General features: G+C 46.8%; 1 long non-coding RNA gene across 1 annotated transcript in view; it reads left to right on the top strand.

Moving 5' to 3' along the window:
• Nucleotides 1–1,786: 1,786 nt before the first annotated feature.
• Nucleotides 1,787–17,688, top strand: part of LOC119965593 — a 62,939-nt gene continuing 47,037 nt past the window's right edge. Inside the window, exons 1-2 of the long non-coding RNA XR_005460558.1 lie at nucleotides 1,787–1,849; nucleotides 2,007–2,093. This is a non-coding gene — a long non-coding RNA (uncharacterized LOC119965593). The remainder of the gene's footprint in view (nucleotides 1,850–2,006; nucleotides 2,094–17,688) is intronic.

Below are 17,688 nucleotides of genomic sequence, written 5' to 3'. Positions count from 1 at the left end.
CTGCGCCACCATGCTGCCCTAAAACTTATTTTATTTGACACATTAACTATTATATACAGTTGTCGTAGTTCCCTACCATGTCTTCTCTTGTTGGTGCCTGACTGGCCGACTATTTACACAAAGGCACATGAACTGTATTAAGGGTCCCCTCTGTGATGATATTATCTGCATACTCGTCTGCCATTGGGCCAGAACGTCGGCTTACCATTGGCCCTGGTCGGTCATGTGCCTCTCGACCGATTGGCCGAGAGGCTGAGTTAACCACGCCTCTATCAACGAGGTATAAATGCTCAGAAGCCTGACGATCGTCCCTTTCCACTGTAGACGATCGCCAGGCTGTGTTCTAGTTAATTAAAGCCTGACATTGGTAAATCACTCGCCTCACGTGCAATCGATGGTGCATCACCCGCCCCCTTATCGGGGGAGCTTGTATTCACCCCTAACCCGTGAAACCCCTGTGGGTTACAACATTTATTGAATTAAATAAACAGTGAATAAAGATCAAGTGCCAGTAATGGTGACCATGAAACAACTGGATGACCCTGAAAGTGTCCTCAAGGAAATCTCCTGCCCTTAATTGGTCTGATATAGATATGATTGTCTATATATGATTGCAGACCCACAGCAATCTGATTGACCCTTAAATGCTGTGTCAGTGGTCTAGCAAACCACACAATTGTCACAAAGCCGCTCATCACCACCCCGCTTCTCATGGGCAATAAAGACTTGCCAGCATTCCCCATGTCACACAAAAACACTGGAATGCAAACTTCAAAGTAAGCTGCACACTGACTTCAGAGTGCGTTTAACAGAACCAGCCTTTATTCATTACAAGTTGTCCAAGGAAGTTAATCCACCCAATGTTTAAAATAGGAGCAGATTGTACAATGAGGACATGCCTACAAAATTAACAAGAGCCGGCTAAATGCAGAGATTAGAAGATGTTTTCACTACAACATGATTGATATGTTGAATTAGGTTTCAAGGAAATCCAATTCGGGGGTAATTTTATCAGTCTGTGTTTGTCAGTGAAGCTCTTCCCTGAAAGCTGTGTTGCTCATCACCTTAAAACAGCTGGATAATTGCCAGGGGGAATAAGAGGATCCTAGATTGGAAAAAAAAAACCAATTGGAGATGTAGATGACAGGGATCAAATACTCTGTGGAGTCTCTGAAATGTCATCCGTGCAGTGTAACAGCTCAGAACGAATTGCGGATGTAACTTTAGACTGACGTATGGAGGACCGTTTTCAGTCTGTTGGACTGAAGGCAACAATGCTCACACATTTGTCTTGGAAGTGAATGCTTACGTTACGATACTCAACATCTTAACAAAAAGTAAGCGGGAACTTTGACACCTTATCAGATGTTAACTGATATGATTCAAATGTGCTGCTTCAACAAATGGAAAGAGATACTTGGGCTAGGGACATTGCATCTTGGTTTTGGTATGGAGCAGTAAATAGAAACCAAAATTAAATGGATAAAGTTGGCCATGCTTTACAAAATTGGAATTACTTGTCTTTGAATTCATTGACTGCATTGAAAGCTTTTCAACTCTAAACTCCAGCCACAAAAGGCGTGGAAACCTGGAGTGCAGAAAGTCAACAAGGTTTCTGCAATTCAGTGAAGTACATTAGTGCCATAAATGTATCTAATAATGGTGACAAAGGTGAACAATATGTACTGAGTGCCACAGAAAAGGAATGGAAAGTATCAAAATAAAATCCGCCTTCGATAGAAGTGTCACTACATTTCTTGACGCGAAAGACACTTTTTTTTCCAAAGGATCGGAACTGCCTGCTGAGTGTGAAAGTAAAGCTGTTTTTTACCAGTTGTCTCATACGGAGGTAGTTTGCACTATCTCTTATCATCTTCCTTTAAGTTACTGTTTATGAAACTGTTTAAATTATTCCGTGTCTCTGATATCTGTAACAGTCCTTCTGTTTTGCAGAAGTGTTTTTGAGTGCAAATAAATTAATGAAGTAACTTTTTTTTCCTTTCCAGTCAAGGCTGTTTTTCTGTCCAGGCACATTGACGGGACATCTGCACGATTACCAGTTCAGAGGAGAGTGAAGATGTCTATTGAATTGGGTGAGGGGCATTCAGCCAACACCTTTGAATCCCACTTGAACCTGTTGAATATTGGAAAATTAATCATTTAGACTGTTCATAACTCTGAGCTGAAGACCTGGCGACTGTATTTGTACTCCACCGAGGTGAAAGCAAATCACCTGCTCAACAGCCCATCCACCACCTTGAACCTCTAGTCCCTTCATTACCTGCGCACAGTGGCTGCAGTTGTACCGTTTACAACAATGGCGGGCTATCTGTGGCCAATTGAAGCTCTGACTGCAGCCTACCAGACATTGTGCAGCGCGGTAGCATAGTGGTTAGCACTGTTGCTTCACAGCGCGAGGGTCCAAGTTCGATTCCTGGTTTGGGTTACTACCTGTGCGGAGTTTGTACGTTCCCCCCGTGTCTGCGTAGGTTTCCTCCGGGTGCTCCGGTTTCCTCCCACTAGCCCTGAAAGACGTGCTTGTTGGGTGAATTGGACATTCTGAATTCTCCCTCAGTGTACTCGAACAGGCGCCGGATTGTGGCGACTAGGGGCTTTTCACAGTAACTTCATTGCAGTGTTAGTGTAAGCCTACTTGTGACAATAAAGATTATTATTATTATTATTATTATTATTTTGTTGACGGTTGTTCACATGCAAGGCTGCCACCTTCCACTGATTTCCGTAGTTTTTCTGTTCCTACCGGTATGGCTGGAGTGATCTGCAGGTACAAACACGGGCGAGTGAAGTGGGACAGGTGCTGATTGCTCACAACATTGACTGCAACAGCTCTGCTTCCAAAGTGAAATTTTTATTTTGTTTTAACCACTTGAAGTTGATGATAGTTCTATTATTTTATAAATGATTAAGCATTTTCAAAAACTGGTTATCAAATATTTGGCGTGCTCTAAATGTATTTGACCTTATTCATGGAGTCAAGGTTAGTGAACAAGCTCTGATTGAAACCTTGCGGCCCATTGAGATGAAGGCGGGCCACTCACTGGCCTAGGCTGCCCATCACTGGTTTACAACATGTACCATGGCAACTCACCAAAGTTTCTTCGACAGCACTTCTACCAGCTGGAAGGACAGATGGGAACATTTCCAAGCTCTCCGCCAAGTTACACACGATCCTAACTGGGAAGTTAGGATGATATTTAGCCAAGATCCTGAAATTCCCAACCTAACATCACCCATGGGAGCCCTGGCTCACTCAGGCTGCAGCGGTTCAAATAGCTGGCTCACCACCATCTTCTTAAGGGTAACCAGGAATGGGTCTTTCCAAAGCGCACACTGACACAGCCATCTACAACAATGCTACGCAACTGGTGCACTGTCACCCCTATGCTGCTGCAGAGAATTGTCATGCAGAACTCTTTGGAATCAGTGAAGATCTTTGGGGACAGAAAGTGTTTTCCTTTTTTCCCTCCACGAGGCACCTCCTGATCCAGAAGAGGAGTCTTTGAGTTGCGGTGAGTATTTGAAATGGCAAAGCGTAGAAGGATACGGGCCAACTGCTGGAAAATGGGCTGAGAGCAGATGGGTGCTTGAAGGCCAGCACAGACATGATGTGCCGAATGGTCTCATTCGGTGCTGACAAAGTTGTTTATGGAGGCACGAGGACGATTTTAAGTCTTGCGGCCCATTGAGATGAAGGCGGGCCACTCATGTCTCTTTCTTTGGCTTGGGGGGGGGGTGGGGGGGGGCTTCATAGAATTTACAGTGCAGAAGGAGGCCATTCAGCCCATCATGTCTGCACTGACTCTTGGAAAGAGCACCCTACTTAAGCCCATGCCTCCACCCTATCGCCATAACCCAGTAACTCCACCTCACCTTTTTGGACACGAAGGGCAATTTAGCATGGCCAATCCACCTAACCTGCACGTCTTTGGACTGTGGGAGGAAACCCACGCAGACACGGGGAGAACGTACAAACTCCACACAGACAATGACCCAAGCCGGGAATCGAACCTGGGACCCTGGGGCAACAGCGCTAACCAATGTGCTACCGTGCTGTCCGAGGTCTGTGCACCAATCACTTATCAGCCATTATTCCTGGCTTTTTAATTTAGAGCCCACGCTGTTGTGTTCACTTTTCAACCCGGTAATGGTAAAGATTGAAGCCTAATATTCGGTTGGTCAGAATGGTTATGTTTTGTCCTGTGGTGATGATTGGTTGAAGAATGATGGAGGTGTCAGTCATGAAGCCTGTAAACAGTGACCCAGCAATTTCCTCCTCCCCTGTGTCTCTGGAGCAGCTTAATTGACAGATCTTCGTTTGGGGGCCTGGTGATTTGGCAATGCCTGCAAGGCCCTTTCCTGCAATATTCAGTTCAACTTGTGTCTTTTCATGCTCCTGTGCAATTCTGCTCGCGTAAGTAAATTTTGTCTCTTCATTTTCAACTGGAATGTCACCACCCGACAGTTTGATATTTACTGGCTTTTCCGAGCGGATGAGAGTGTGATGGTTGGCACGTGCGATCCTTGGTGTTTAGTTCTATGGAAAAAATATATTGTTAGTTTGAGTTCAGAAGAAGACACGGGTTATCATCTGGGGAACTGTCTCTTTGTTATGAACACATGAAATAAAACTGCTGAAGGAAACATACAACCAGGAGCAGTTAAATCTCTCTTAAAAATATTAACACTGCCAGGGCAGTGTCTGTGTGGATTTTTGTTGTGCCATGGAATGTCAACGTGAGAAATATGTTCGTTTAGGTGGCCCAGTGACAGAGTGCATTAATATTCAATAATGCTCGGTCAAGTGGGAGGAATAACCGTGAAGAAATGGTTGATCATTCTCAGCCATTTCTGCACATTCAAATAGGCTGCAGTGTTTGCTTACATTAAAATGTGACTGTCCTTCAGAACTGCTCCACTGGTTGTGAAGCATTTTGGTTTACCCTGAGGACAGAAAAGGCACTATATCAATGCAAATACATTCCTTAAGTGCTGCTTTGAACTTGGTGCAAATTGGATTGAGTCCCTGGCAGCTCAGTGTGAAGGCCTTGCCATCCTGTATCTGTCTGATCTTTACCCAGCTCATCGACAGAGCTGCGACTGCTCTATCGCGTCACGCAGAGCTTCAGTTCCCTACGTAGAAGGTTAAATCTACCATCAGATAATCCGGGTGCGTGAGTTTTAGATGCTTCACGTAAGCTTCACGTGGCAGCACGGTAGCATTGTGGATAGCACAATCGCTTCACAGCTCCAGGGTCCCAGGTTCGATTCCAGCTTTGGTCACTGTCTGTGTGGAGTCTGCACATCCTCCCCGCGTGTGCGTGGGTTTCCTCCGGGTGCTCCGGTTTCCTCCCACAGTCCAAAGATGTGCAAGTTAGGTGGATTGGACATGATAAATTGCCCTTAGTGTCCAAAATTGCCCTCAGTGTTGGGTGGGGTTACTGGGTTATGGGGACAGGGTGGAGGTGTTAACCTTGGGTAGGGTGCTCTTTCCAGGAGCCGGTGCAGACTCGATGGGCCGAATGGCCTCCTTCTGTACTGTAAATTCTATGAAAGAACTAAATGTTTGGGCCTCAAAAGTCCACAAGAGATCTATCAATCGCCTCTCGTAGTGCTGGTGGACGCCCAATGGCAAACCAGATAAATTGATATTGTACCTATTTGGATTATGAGACAAATCAATCTTGGTTTACAACAGTTCTATTCCCCCTTCTGAAATTTAAATACATGGAAATGTTGTATCTAAGAATGTACAGTTTACCTTGCTCACTTCACTGAGATAAGCAAAATATCCCATTGCATGCTGTAAAATCACAAGGTGCATATAGATTAAGGAGACCCACGGGCCCATCTCACACCAAACCCATAATGCCCACCCCCCACCCCCCGCCCCACATGCCAGAGTTGCACAGAGTTGCCCACGAAATCTGATTAAAACATCCCCTCACCCTCAACAACACAAAATACAGCAAGGATGCTGGGAAGTAGCAGTCTGAGAGGCAGCAGAGACACCAAAAACTGCAGCAAGGGACAGGAGCGGCGAACAAGCGGATCGGCAGACCCGCGAGGCAAGGGACCCCCGCCATTCCCGAGAGAGGGAGACCAGCGACCCGGAAAACGAGGTCCCCCCCCACCACTGCCAGGTGATGGATGGAGGACCTTCCTCACCAGGGGACTGAAGGAGATGAAAGACAATATTAAGGCCAAAATAAAAACGGCGGTCAAGGTGGCGGTGGGGGCGCTGGCCACCATGCAGGTGGCCCTCGAAAATATGGAAAAGAAACTGGAGACCCAGGGAAGCTCAATAAAGGAGCTGCAGAAATCCTCGCTGGACCAGAGCGACCGAATCGTCACCCTGGAGGCCGAAATCAAGGGGTTGGTGGCGACCCAGGGGAGCCTGAACGGGAAGGTGGAGTACCAAGAAAATTGTTCGAGACGACAAAATAGCAGAACAGTGGGCCTGCCAAAAGGGCCTGCAGGGACCGGACTGACTACTCAGCCCAAATGCTGGGTAATCTAGTGGGGAGAGAGACAGCTTCGCTAAGCCGCCAAGATCGACAGGGCCCACAGGTCGCTCCGGCCGAAACCCAAGGCGGTGAAGCAGCCGAGAGCAGTGTTTGTCAAGCTGTAGATACCGTGAATGGGAAAGGATCCTTCGCTGGGCTAGACAGACGAAAGCTTGCAGCTGGGAGGGACACAAGATCAGAGTCCTGTCATGTGAGAGTGCCTTTAAGAAATGGGTGTTTATAAATGGGTGTGTATATAAGTATCTGTAGTGAGAGTACCTTTAAGAAATGGGTGTTTATTACTGCAGTGATGTCAGAGAGTGGGTGGAGCTGGGCTGTCTGTCAGCTTTTTACTTTTGTTTTAGGCTGTTTGCTGCAGGGTGTGTTTTAGTTTCGTTTTCAGAGCTGGATAGCTGCAGTCACAGCCAGAAGGGGTATTAGAGTCTCTCTCTGCAATCTAAAGAATGTAAATCGATCCTTTGATGATTTAAAACTGATAACTGCTCGCAGTAGTGACTTTAACCTGATGTGCTTTTGTTTAAAGGTTGTTTTTAAGTCTTATGGATGTTAAAAGGGCAGCTTAAGGATTACATAGTGTTATAGTCTTTGGGGGTTGTATTTAAATTAATGGTTGCTAAGATGTTCACTGCTTGTTTTAAAAAGGTGAACTTGAATTCATAGAATAAACATTGTTATGCTTAAAAAAATACTTTTCCATTTCTGCTGTACCACACCTGTAGAGTGGGCCGTGTGCTCCCCATACCACAATCTATTAAAAGTTGTGGGTCAGGTGAACTCCATGATACACTTTGGGGTTCTCTAAACCCTGGCCCATAACAGTCTATCAGGACATTGGGGCAAACGTGGTAAGGCGCCAGGCGGATTTTAACAGGGTGAAGTCGGCCCTGTACAGGAACAATATCAAAATCGGGATGCTGCACCCAGCCAGGCTCTAGGTCACATACCAGGGCAGGGAACATTACGTTCTGATCAGCCGTGCCCTGGACGGAGCACGGGTGGTCCTGGTGAACGTGTACATGCCCAACGGGGATGACATGGAATTTGGAAAGAAAACCATGGCGGAAATCCTGACATGGACACCCAGAGACGAATCATGGGGGGATGGATGAATCCTGCTGCTGGCAAGGTCACGGCGCCCAGGAAGAAGCGGCTGGCAGTCTGGAGAATCCCGGTCATGGGGCCAGATTCTCCATTTCTCAGTCTAAGGGCGGCATTCACCGTTCCCCAATGCCGATTTCAGAATCGGCGATCAGGTGGAGAATCCCTTCCCATGCCGAAATTGGGGGCGCCGCCTATTTGACACAGGTTCTTCCGCTCCCTCCGAAATGGCGTAGTCGCAGAGCACACTGCACGCCATGGGGACGCCTCTGCGCGTCACTTGAACGCCCTCCCCCCGATGCCCTGCCTCCGATGGGCCAAGTTCCCGACCGCGTGGTTGACGTGTGGTCTCAGCGGCTGGGAAACCCGGCGTGGTGGCTGCGGACTGTGTCCAGCACCGCTACAATCGGGTGGGAGCTTCTCCGAGTGCTGGGGGGACTGGTGAAGAGGGGCACTATCTGGCAGGGCGGGTCCACGCGCAGCCGGCACCGCGTATTACGGCACGACCGCTGCAGGTCATCACCGTGTGCATGCACAGCCACGGACCTGGCCATTCTCCAGCTGTTTTTAATCGTGGGAGCCGGGAGTTTCACGAAACGCGGCCTATGGACCGGTGAGGGATCGGTGCCAATTTTCTTGACGTAAAACACCATAAATCCTCTGCACTTTGGCTCAAAAACGGTGAATCCAGCCCTAAGTGTTGACACCAATGGAGAATCTGTAAATATTCACGTCAGACAAATTGGCGCCAAACCCGCACCGATTCTGTTACCAGTGAGCAGCTAGTACCGGCGGTATGTGGAACACCATCAAGACCTATGAAACCGGCTGCGGTAATGGTGTGTGCCCATCCACTCCAACCTCACAGCCCACCTCCTGGCAGAAGTCCCCCCGGCCAGCGGCATGACTATCGGCGAAGTATGGCGGTGCTGGACACTGTCTGTACGCCCTACCATATGTGATTATGCGTGGCATGTTTCTCATTGACGCCGCTTTTGGGGAGGCGTAGCACTGCGTTTCACCGTCAAACCGGCCCCTGCCACGATTTCAGCACCGGCTAATGGAGAATGCCGTCCATGGAGTTTCTTCATCCGGGATGCTCCAGTCCTCAGCTGTGGAGACACAAAGATTGTATCATAGAATTTACAGTGCAGAAGGAGGCCATTCGGCCCATCGAGTCTGCACCGGCTCCCTGAAAGAGCACCCTACCCAAGCCCACACCTCCGCCCTATCCCCATAACCCAGTAACCCCACTCAACACTGAGTGCAATTTCGGTTTTCCTGCAGCCATTGCCCTCAATATGAATCAATAGACTCTGACATTAGCATGGTGCCGGTCAACCATGACACCAGAGGCTTTGAAGGACACCTGTGCAGACAGTGAAAGGAGTATTGCAGCAGAATAAGTGCAGTGTAACAACAGCTCGCTGAATTTCACAGTCAGTGTTAACAATACAGTCAGCAGCCCCCTTGAGTGCAATTTGCCTTTTATTCCGTTTTCTAACAGAAAGCCATAATCTGTAAAAGGCCTGGTGGAGTGACAGTAGCTCTGAAGTCACACAGCAGCTGTGGCACCATGTGCTGTTTTTTACAAAGTGTGCTTTTTCCTGCACTGAAACTGCAGCTGTAGATTCAGAGGGACCGCGGTTTTAAGCGTCACAGGCTAGATTCATCTTTAAAATTTGTGCAATGCAACCAGCGAGGATCACAAACTGCTTGCTGCCTTCCCTGGGCCATTGCTACGTGTGCCGGCATCAGAGTGTGGGTGGCACGGTAGCCCAGTGGTCGGCACTGTTGCTTTACCGTGCCAGGCTCCCACGTTCGATTCCCGGCTTGGGTCTGCACGGTATCCCCGTGTCTGCATGGGTTTCCTCCGGGTGCTCCGGTTTCCTCCTACAAGTCCCGAAAGATGTGCTTGTTAGGTGAATTGGACATTCTGAATTCTCCCTCAGTGTACCCGAACAGGCGCCGGGGTGTGGCGACAAGGGGATTTTCACAGTGACTTCATTGCGGTGTTAATGTAAGCCTAGTTGTGACACTAATAAAGATTATGATGGTTACTGAAAAGGTAGAAAATGCCACTCAGGATTCTTGCCAATTTCTTGCTATTTTTCCCCTTTATTTCAGTGCCAAATGGCAACAACATCAGTGTAACATTAGCAATGGCCACCACCAAGCCCAAATGGACGGAGCGCCAATTGTTGCATGGGACAGTGTGGCGATTCACAAGTTACGCATCTCCCACTCATGTTATTTCCTCCCTGTTGCCTCCAGACCTGGAAAATAAGCTGGAAATTCGCGAGCTCTGATATTAAACAAAAAAGCATTCCAGCTATTGTGTGGAATGACAACAGAAAGTTACACAGACGGAAGAAACACACACTGCAATCAAACAATAATTGCATTTGGTTGATTGAAATTGCTTTTATTTTTGCTCTTCAGGCATTGGCCACATCGAAGCAGAGTTACTGGGTCACCTGAGCTGCTGCCTGTCTCCTGAGAAATATTCAATATTACAGACGTGACTAGTGTGAGTGGGCGGTAGGTGGAGAGAAGTTTAATTTTGATAAACGCAAATTACTGTGGATGCTGGGATCTGAAACAAAAACAGAAAATTCTGGTCAATCTCAGGAGGTCCTCCAGCGTCTGTGGAGAGAGAATGTTTCGAGTCTGGATGACTCTTTGTCAAAGCTGGAGGAACTGGAAATGGGGTCAGATTTATACTGTAGTGGGGGGAGTGGTGGGGGGGGGGGGGGAGCGGTGGGGCTGGAGAATGGTGAGTACTGTGTCAAAGGACAAGCTGAACAGGAAACAGGTGGCCTGAGTGGGGTGGGGGAGGGTGAGGGGGTTGGCGGGGGGAATAAAGGTGAGGGAATAACAGACTAATGGAAGAAATGAAAATAAATTGATAGGACGCAACATGGGGTGAAGGTGAGGGAGAGAGTTCACAGTCCGAAGTTGTTAACTCAATGTTAAGCCCGGAAGGCTGTAACGTGTCTAATCGGAAGATGAGGTGCTGTCCCTCCAGTTTGCGCTGGGCTTCACTGGAACATCGCAGCAGGCCAGGACGGGACAGTGTGGTTGAGAGCAGACGGGGATTGGTGGAAAAAGGCGGCCAACAACAGACAAGGTGGGGGGGGGGGTCCTATGGCGGGGAGGGGGGTTGGGGGGGGGGGGGGGGGGGGGGGGGGGGGGGATGTACTGCAAAGCGGTCACCCAGTCTGCATTTACTCTCTCCAATGTAGTGCAGACCGCATTAGGAGCAGCAAATTCAATAGACCAGATTGAAGGAGGTGCATGTGAAATGCTGTCTCACCTGGAAAAGATGTTTCGGGCCTTGGATGGCAAGCAGGGAGAAGGTAAGGGGGCAGGTGTTACACCTTCTGTGATTGCATGGGATGGTGCCATGGGAAGAGGGTGAAGTGTTGTGGGGTAATAGAGGAGTGTGCCACAGTATCCCAGAGGGAACATCCCTGTGAAATGTAGACGGGGGAGTGAGGGGGAAGATGGTGGAATCAAGCTGGCATTGGCAGAACTAGCGGAGGATGACCCTTTGAAAGCGGGGGCTGGTGGGGTGAAAAGTGAGGACAAGGGGGGTCCCTATCCTGGTTCTGAGAGGGAGGAAAGGGGGTGAGAGCAGAAATGCGGGAGATGGGTCAGACACGGCTGAGAGTCCTGTCAATCACAGTGGATGCTAAACCACGATTAAGGAAGAATGAAGACATGTCGGCAGCAACATTTTGGAATATGGCATCATCGGAACAGATGTGATTGAGGTAAAGGAACTGGGACAATGAGATGGAGTCCTTATAGGATGTGGGGTGTGAAGAGCTGTAGCCGAGATAGCTGTGGGAGTCAATGGTTTGTAATGAATATTAGTGGACAGTCTATCCCCAAAAATGGAGAAAAAGAGGTCAAGAAAGGGAAGTGTTGGAAATGGACCATGTGAAGGTGATAGGTGTGTGGAAATTAGAAGCAAAATTGTTAAATTAGTCCAGGTCCAGATGGGAACATGAAGTGGCACCGAAGCAGTTGTCGATGTACCGATAAAAGAGTTGTGGGATGGAGCCTGAGTAGGACTGGAACAAGGAATGTTGCACATACCCCATAAAGAGACAGGCAAAACTGGGACCCATGCGGGTATCCATAGCCACACCTTTGATTTAGAGGCAGTGCGACAAGTTAAAGGAGTTTAATTATGATGTGTGTTTGTGTAAAACGGGCAGATGTTTCTACATTTTTCCCAAACTTTATCCCTGTTAACTTCAAGAGCACTTTGGTTTTCTATGTGAGTGATACGATTGGACAAAGTCAAGTTTACTCCGTGCACTGTCATCAAACTCAAGTGGGGCCTAATTAATCATGAAAGTGACAGCAGAAAATGGGAAGGGGACCATTTTAATATAAACTGCCCCAACTGCAAAGTTGCCCGCTTGATTTCACTTCCCATTTTGTCTACCATGGAAACTGGGCAGCCAACTCAATCCGATTGGGGCGACACGGTGACACAGTGGTTAGCACTGCTGCCTCACAGCTCCCGGGACCCGGGTTCGATTCCGACCTCGGGTGACTTTCCGTGTGGCGTTTGTACGTTCTCTCCGTGTCTGTGTGGGTTTCCTCCGGTTTTTACATTGTTCCCAAACTTTATCCCAACAGATGGAGGGTGAGAAGGTAAAATCAAACACTAGTGTTTTGTGCTTAAACAAAGGAGATTAAATTGGGATGAGAGAAGAACTAGCTAAGGAAGACTGGGAGCAAAGACTTTGTGGTGGAACAGTTGAGGAACAGTGGAGAACCTTCCATGTGATTTTTCACAGTGCTCAGCAAAGGTTTATACCAACAAAAACGAAGGACGGTAGAAAGAGGGAAAATCGACCGTGGATATCGAAGGAAATAAGGGAGAGTATCAAATTGAAGGAAAAAGCATACAAAGTGGCAAAGGTTGGTGGGAGACTAGAGGACTGGGAAATCTTTAAGGGGCAATAGAAAGCTACTAAAAAAGCTATAAAGAAGAGTAAGATAGATTATGAGAGTAAACTTGCTTAAAATATAAAAACAGATAGTAAAAGCTTCTACAAACATATAAAACAAAAAAGAGTGGCTAAGGTAAATATTGGCCCTTTAGAGGATGAGAAGGGAGTTTTAATAATAGGAGATGAGGAAATGGCTGAGGAACTGAACAGGTTTTTTGGGTCGGTCTTCACAGTGGAAGACACAAATAACATGCCAGTGACTGATAGAAATGAGGCTATGACAGGTGAAGACCTTGAGAGGATTGTTATCACTAAGGCGGTAGTGATGGGCAAGCTAATGGGGCTAAAGGTAGACAAGTCTCCTGGCCCTGATGGAATGCATCCCAGAGTGCTAAAAGAGATGGCTAGGGAAATTGCAAATGCACCAGTGATAATTTACCAAAATTCACTAGACTCTGGGGTGGTCCCGGTGGATTGGAAATTAGTAAATGTGACACCACTGTTTAAAAAAGGAAGTAGGCAGAGAGTGGGTAATTATCGGCCAGTGAGCTTAACTTCAGTAGTAGGGAAGATGTTGGAATCTATCATCAAGGAAGAAATAGCGAGGCATCTGAATAAAAATTGGGCAGACGCAGCATGGGCTCATAAAGGGCAGGTCGTGCCTAACTAATTTGCTGGAATTTTTTGAGGACATTACCAGTGCGGTAGATAACAGTGAGCCAATGGATGTGGTATATCTGGATTTCCAGAAAGCCTTTGACAAGGTGCCACACAAAATGTTGCTGCATGAGATAAAGATGCATGGCATTAAGGGTAAAGTAGTAGCATGGAAAGAGGATTGGTTAATTAATAGAAAGCAAAGAGTGGGGATTAATGGGTGTTTCTCTGGTTGGCAATCAGTAGCTAGTGGTGTCCCTCAGGGATCAGTGTTGGGCCCACAATTGTTCACAATTTACATAGAAGATTTGGAGTTGGGGACCAAGGGCAATGTGTCCAAGTTTGCAGATGACACTAAGATGAGTGGTAAAGCAAAAAGTGCAGAGGATACCGGAAGTCTGCAGAGGGATTTGGATGGATTAAGTGAATGGGCTAGGGTCTGGCAGATGGAATACAATGTTGACAAATGTGAGGTTATTCATTTTGGTACGAATAACAGCAAACGGGATTTCTATTTAAATGATAAAATATTAAAACATGCTGCTGTTCAGAGAGACATGGGTGTGCTAGTGTATGAGTTGCAAAAAGTTGGTTTACAGGTGCAACAGGTGATTATGAAGGTGAATGGAATTTTGTCCTTCATTGCTAGAGGGATGGAGTTTAAGATGAAGGAGGTTATGCTGCAATTGTATAAGGTGTCAGTGAGGCCACACCTGGAGTATTGTGTTCAGTTTTGGTCTCCTTACTTGAGAAAGGATGTACTGGCACTGGAGGATGTGCAGAGGAGATTCACTAGGTTAATCCCAGATCTGAAAGGGTTGGATTACGAGGAGAGGTTGAGTAGACTGGGACCGTACTCTTTGGAATTTAGAAGGATGAGAGGGGATCTTATAGAAACATATAAAATTATGAAGGGAATAGATAGGATAGATGCGGGCAGGTTGTTTCCACTGGCGGGTGAAAGCAGAACTAGGGGGCATAGCCTTAAAATAAGGGGAAGTAGATTTAGGACTGAGTTTAGGAGGAACTTCTTCACCCAAAGGGTTGTGAATCTATGGAATTCCTTGCCCTGTGAAGCAGTAGAGGCTCCTTCATTAAATGTTTTCAAGATAATGATAGATAGCTTTTTGAAGAATAAAGGAATAAAGGGTTATGGTGTTTGGGTGGGAAAGTGGAGCTGAATCCACAAAAGATCAGCCATGATCTCATTAAATGGTGGAGCAGGCTCGAGGGGCCAGATGGCCTACTCCTGCTCCTAGTTCTCATGTTCCTCCCACAGCCCAAATGTGCAGGTTAGATGGATTGGCCGTGCTAAATTGTCTCTTAGTGTCCAAATGTGTGCAGTTTAGGTGGAGTTATTAAGGTAGGGCAGGGAAGTGGAGCTGGGGGGAGTGGGCCTAGCTTAAGAGGCCCTTTCAGAGAGTGGGTACAAAATGGCCTCCTTCTGCACTGTAGGAATTCTCTGATTTTATGATTCTGAAGCTCGCAAATCAGTCCTGTCACATTCGTACAGTGTCATTTCAATTTACCAATCCGACTGCCTAACATCCTGTTCCAAACCCAGGGAGGTAGAAATTGCTCAATGGTGTTGCAATCATCCAGTTTCATAGGTTATATTAATATTTTAGAGGTGATCTTTGCTTATGGAAAGATTAAGCTTGTAAGCCTATGGGAATTGAAACAGTCTCCTCTAAAAATTGCCAGAACACCTCACGTCATGGCTCAAAGGGAAGTCTCAAATTGAGTTACTGAAGGGGAGACGACTGATATTTACATTTGAGCGCAATCATAGCTGTTGCCATGTTCAAAATCGCTAGACTTTAACAAACCCACTGTTACGACTATCAAGGTTATAAATAGTTGCGCTTGAAATCTGTCTCTTTCTTTTTAAGATGAAAGACTGTTGTGGTCAAAAATAGCTGATTAACATTGAGGCAGTGCCAAGGTGAGTCCTGTTGCATTGGAGAAGGGAATCATAGAATTTACTGTGCAGAAGGAGGCTATTCGGCCCATCAGGTCTGCACCAGGACTTGGTAAAAGTGCCCTACCTAAACCCACACCTTCCCCCCTCTCCTCGTAACCCAATAACCCCACCTAACCTTTTTTTGGACACTAAGGGGAAATTTAGCACGTCCAATCTACCTAACATGCGCATCTTTGGACTGTGGGAGGAAACCGGAGCACCCGGAGGAAACTCACGCAGACACGGGGAGAACGAGCAGAGTCCGCACAGACAGAGTCCCGAGCCGGGAATCGAACCTGGGACCTAGAGCTGTGAAGCAACAGTGCTAACCAATGTGCTACCGTGCCGCCCTATTTTTCGGATGAAGTTACAGAATTTCCTTTAAACTCCAAAATATCAAAGCCCGATGCACTTCAGCTGTGGTCTTGGGTAGTTTGTAGTTCATTGAGTTAAGGCAGCCCTAAAGAGACAAACGTTAGCCAGACCTGTACCTTAAGCAGAGAAATTCTAACTTTCTTCTTCACCACATGGAATACAGGTAGAAATCCAAGTTCTAGTTGAGAACAGAGAAGCAGTTCAACTTGGAGAAGCCAGAATTGTTTGGAAAATAATTTGCCAGGAGCTGCTGAATAGCTGTGGACCAAGGGAATACACCGTGGACTTATTAATATTCTGTTAAACTGCGCAGGAATTGCGAGTGAAGCTCAGGCTTGAGCTGAAAAGTCCCGAGTCTCACAAAGGAAGTGGGGAAAAGTTTGGACCTAGTTCCAAGAAAGTGGGTAACCTTCACAAACCTGATGAGTTGTGAAAGATGTTCTGGTGGACGTCAGAAGTAAAAAAGGAAAGTTCAGTGAAAATGTTACTTTAAAGTAAGTGTGAATTTATTTAATTATGCTACGGGCAGCACAGTGGTTAGTGTCATAATATACACATCAGTATATGATGGTGCAGAGAAACACACTGACTGACACACCGCTCGACCAATCAACACACACAACACAGCAGCCAATCACCAGCTAGGGCACGGTCACTATAAAACCAGAGGGCACTAGTTTTCCCGCTCATTCGGGATGCAGCCTCTGAGACAGACAGAGCCCGTGGTCAGTAGCACAAACATCCACCATGTGCTAGCAGTATAGGCTGGTCAGGTTAGGCATAGGTCTTCAATCAATCTAACATAGTGTCGATCCACAGTGCAAGTATGTTCAACAGCTCTTAAGTTAATAAAGTAGTGTTGTACCATTACAAGTGTTGGTAGCCTGTCTATGTTACTGCTAAGGTAAATGCAGTCTCCAAAGATACAGAGTACCCAACACATCAGGTAGCACAGTTGCTTCGCAGCGCAGGGGTCCCAGGTTAGATTCCTAGCTTGGGTGATTGTCTTTGCGGAGTCTGCTCGTTCTCCCCCTGTCTGCGTGGGTTCCCTCCGGGTGCTCCAGTTTCCTCCCACAGTTCAAAGACGTGCAGGTTAGGTGGATTGACCATGTTAAATTACCCATAGTGTCCAAAAAGGTTGGGTGAGGTTACTGGGTTATGGGGATAGGGTGGAAGTGCGGGCGGCTCTTTCCAAGGGCCGGTGCAGACTCGAAGGGCTGAATGGCCTCCTGCTGTACTGTAAATTCTATGCTTCTGTGATTCAATGTGAAGTGTAAGTATTCACCTAAGATGATGTCTATTTAGCTGACTTCACTTTGCTTGCGCCTTGTTCGTTAAGATTCATTTGTTTTAAACTTGTACGCAATATTTTCAGCTGATGACTGGGTGTTACAATTTCTCTTTAAACACTGACAGTCTTGACAAGGAATCATAACAGCAGCCATTTCAAGCACTAATTAAAGGAATCCTCAATGTGCTCCTGTAAAGCTGTCGGAGGCTTTCGGATCCACTTTTTGCACACATAGTTGTGGGTATTTTGATTTAAAATGGTTGAATATTCCTTGAGCCACAATTGCAAACTCTGAACATGAATGGGTCTCTTGCTTCACAATTGCGTCTTTAGCTGTCTGGGTCTGAAGCTATGGAATTTCCTTCCCACGCCACGCCACCTCTTTTCCTCACTTTCCTTATTTAAGGCACTGGGTTAACAGGGTTTCCTGTTGAACGCACCCTTCGTCACTGGGAAACCTGTCGGCGTGAGTGATCAGAAATTTCGGCCAATGTTTCCTTCGGTGGTGCAGCGTCTTACTTGGTTTATGATGGTCCTGTGAAGCACCTGGGGACATTAGATTGTGTCAAAGGAGCTATATAAATGCAAATTGTTGTTGTTGCTGTAGAAGTACCTCAAAGAGTTTCTCTTTGGGAGGAGAGGGAAGGAAGGGGTAAACTATTACACCCGGAGAGAGCGGTCTGCAGTTTAGAAGAGCATTTAGCTTCATTTTGTCAGGCAAACAGTGGCAGACTTTTGCCCTGCAGTCAATTTCTATAGATGGCATAGTCTCAGTCACTGCCCCTT

This window comes from Scyliorhinus canicula, chromosome 5, assembly GCF_902713615.1.
Source record: "Scyliorhinus canicula chromosome 5, sScyCan1.1, whole genome shotgun sequence".
Taxonomy (NCBI): Eukaryota; Metazoa; Chordata; class Chondrichthyes; order Carcharhiniformes; family Scyliorhinidae; genus Scyliorhinus; species Scyliorhinus canicula.
The sequence above is the reverse complement of the archived record's forward strand: the minus strand, read 5'-3'. Positions and strand labels throughout refer to the sequence as shown.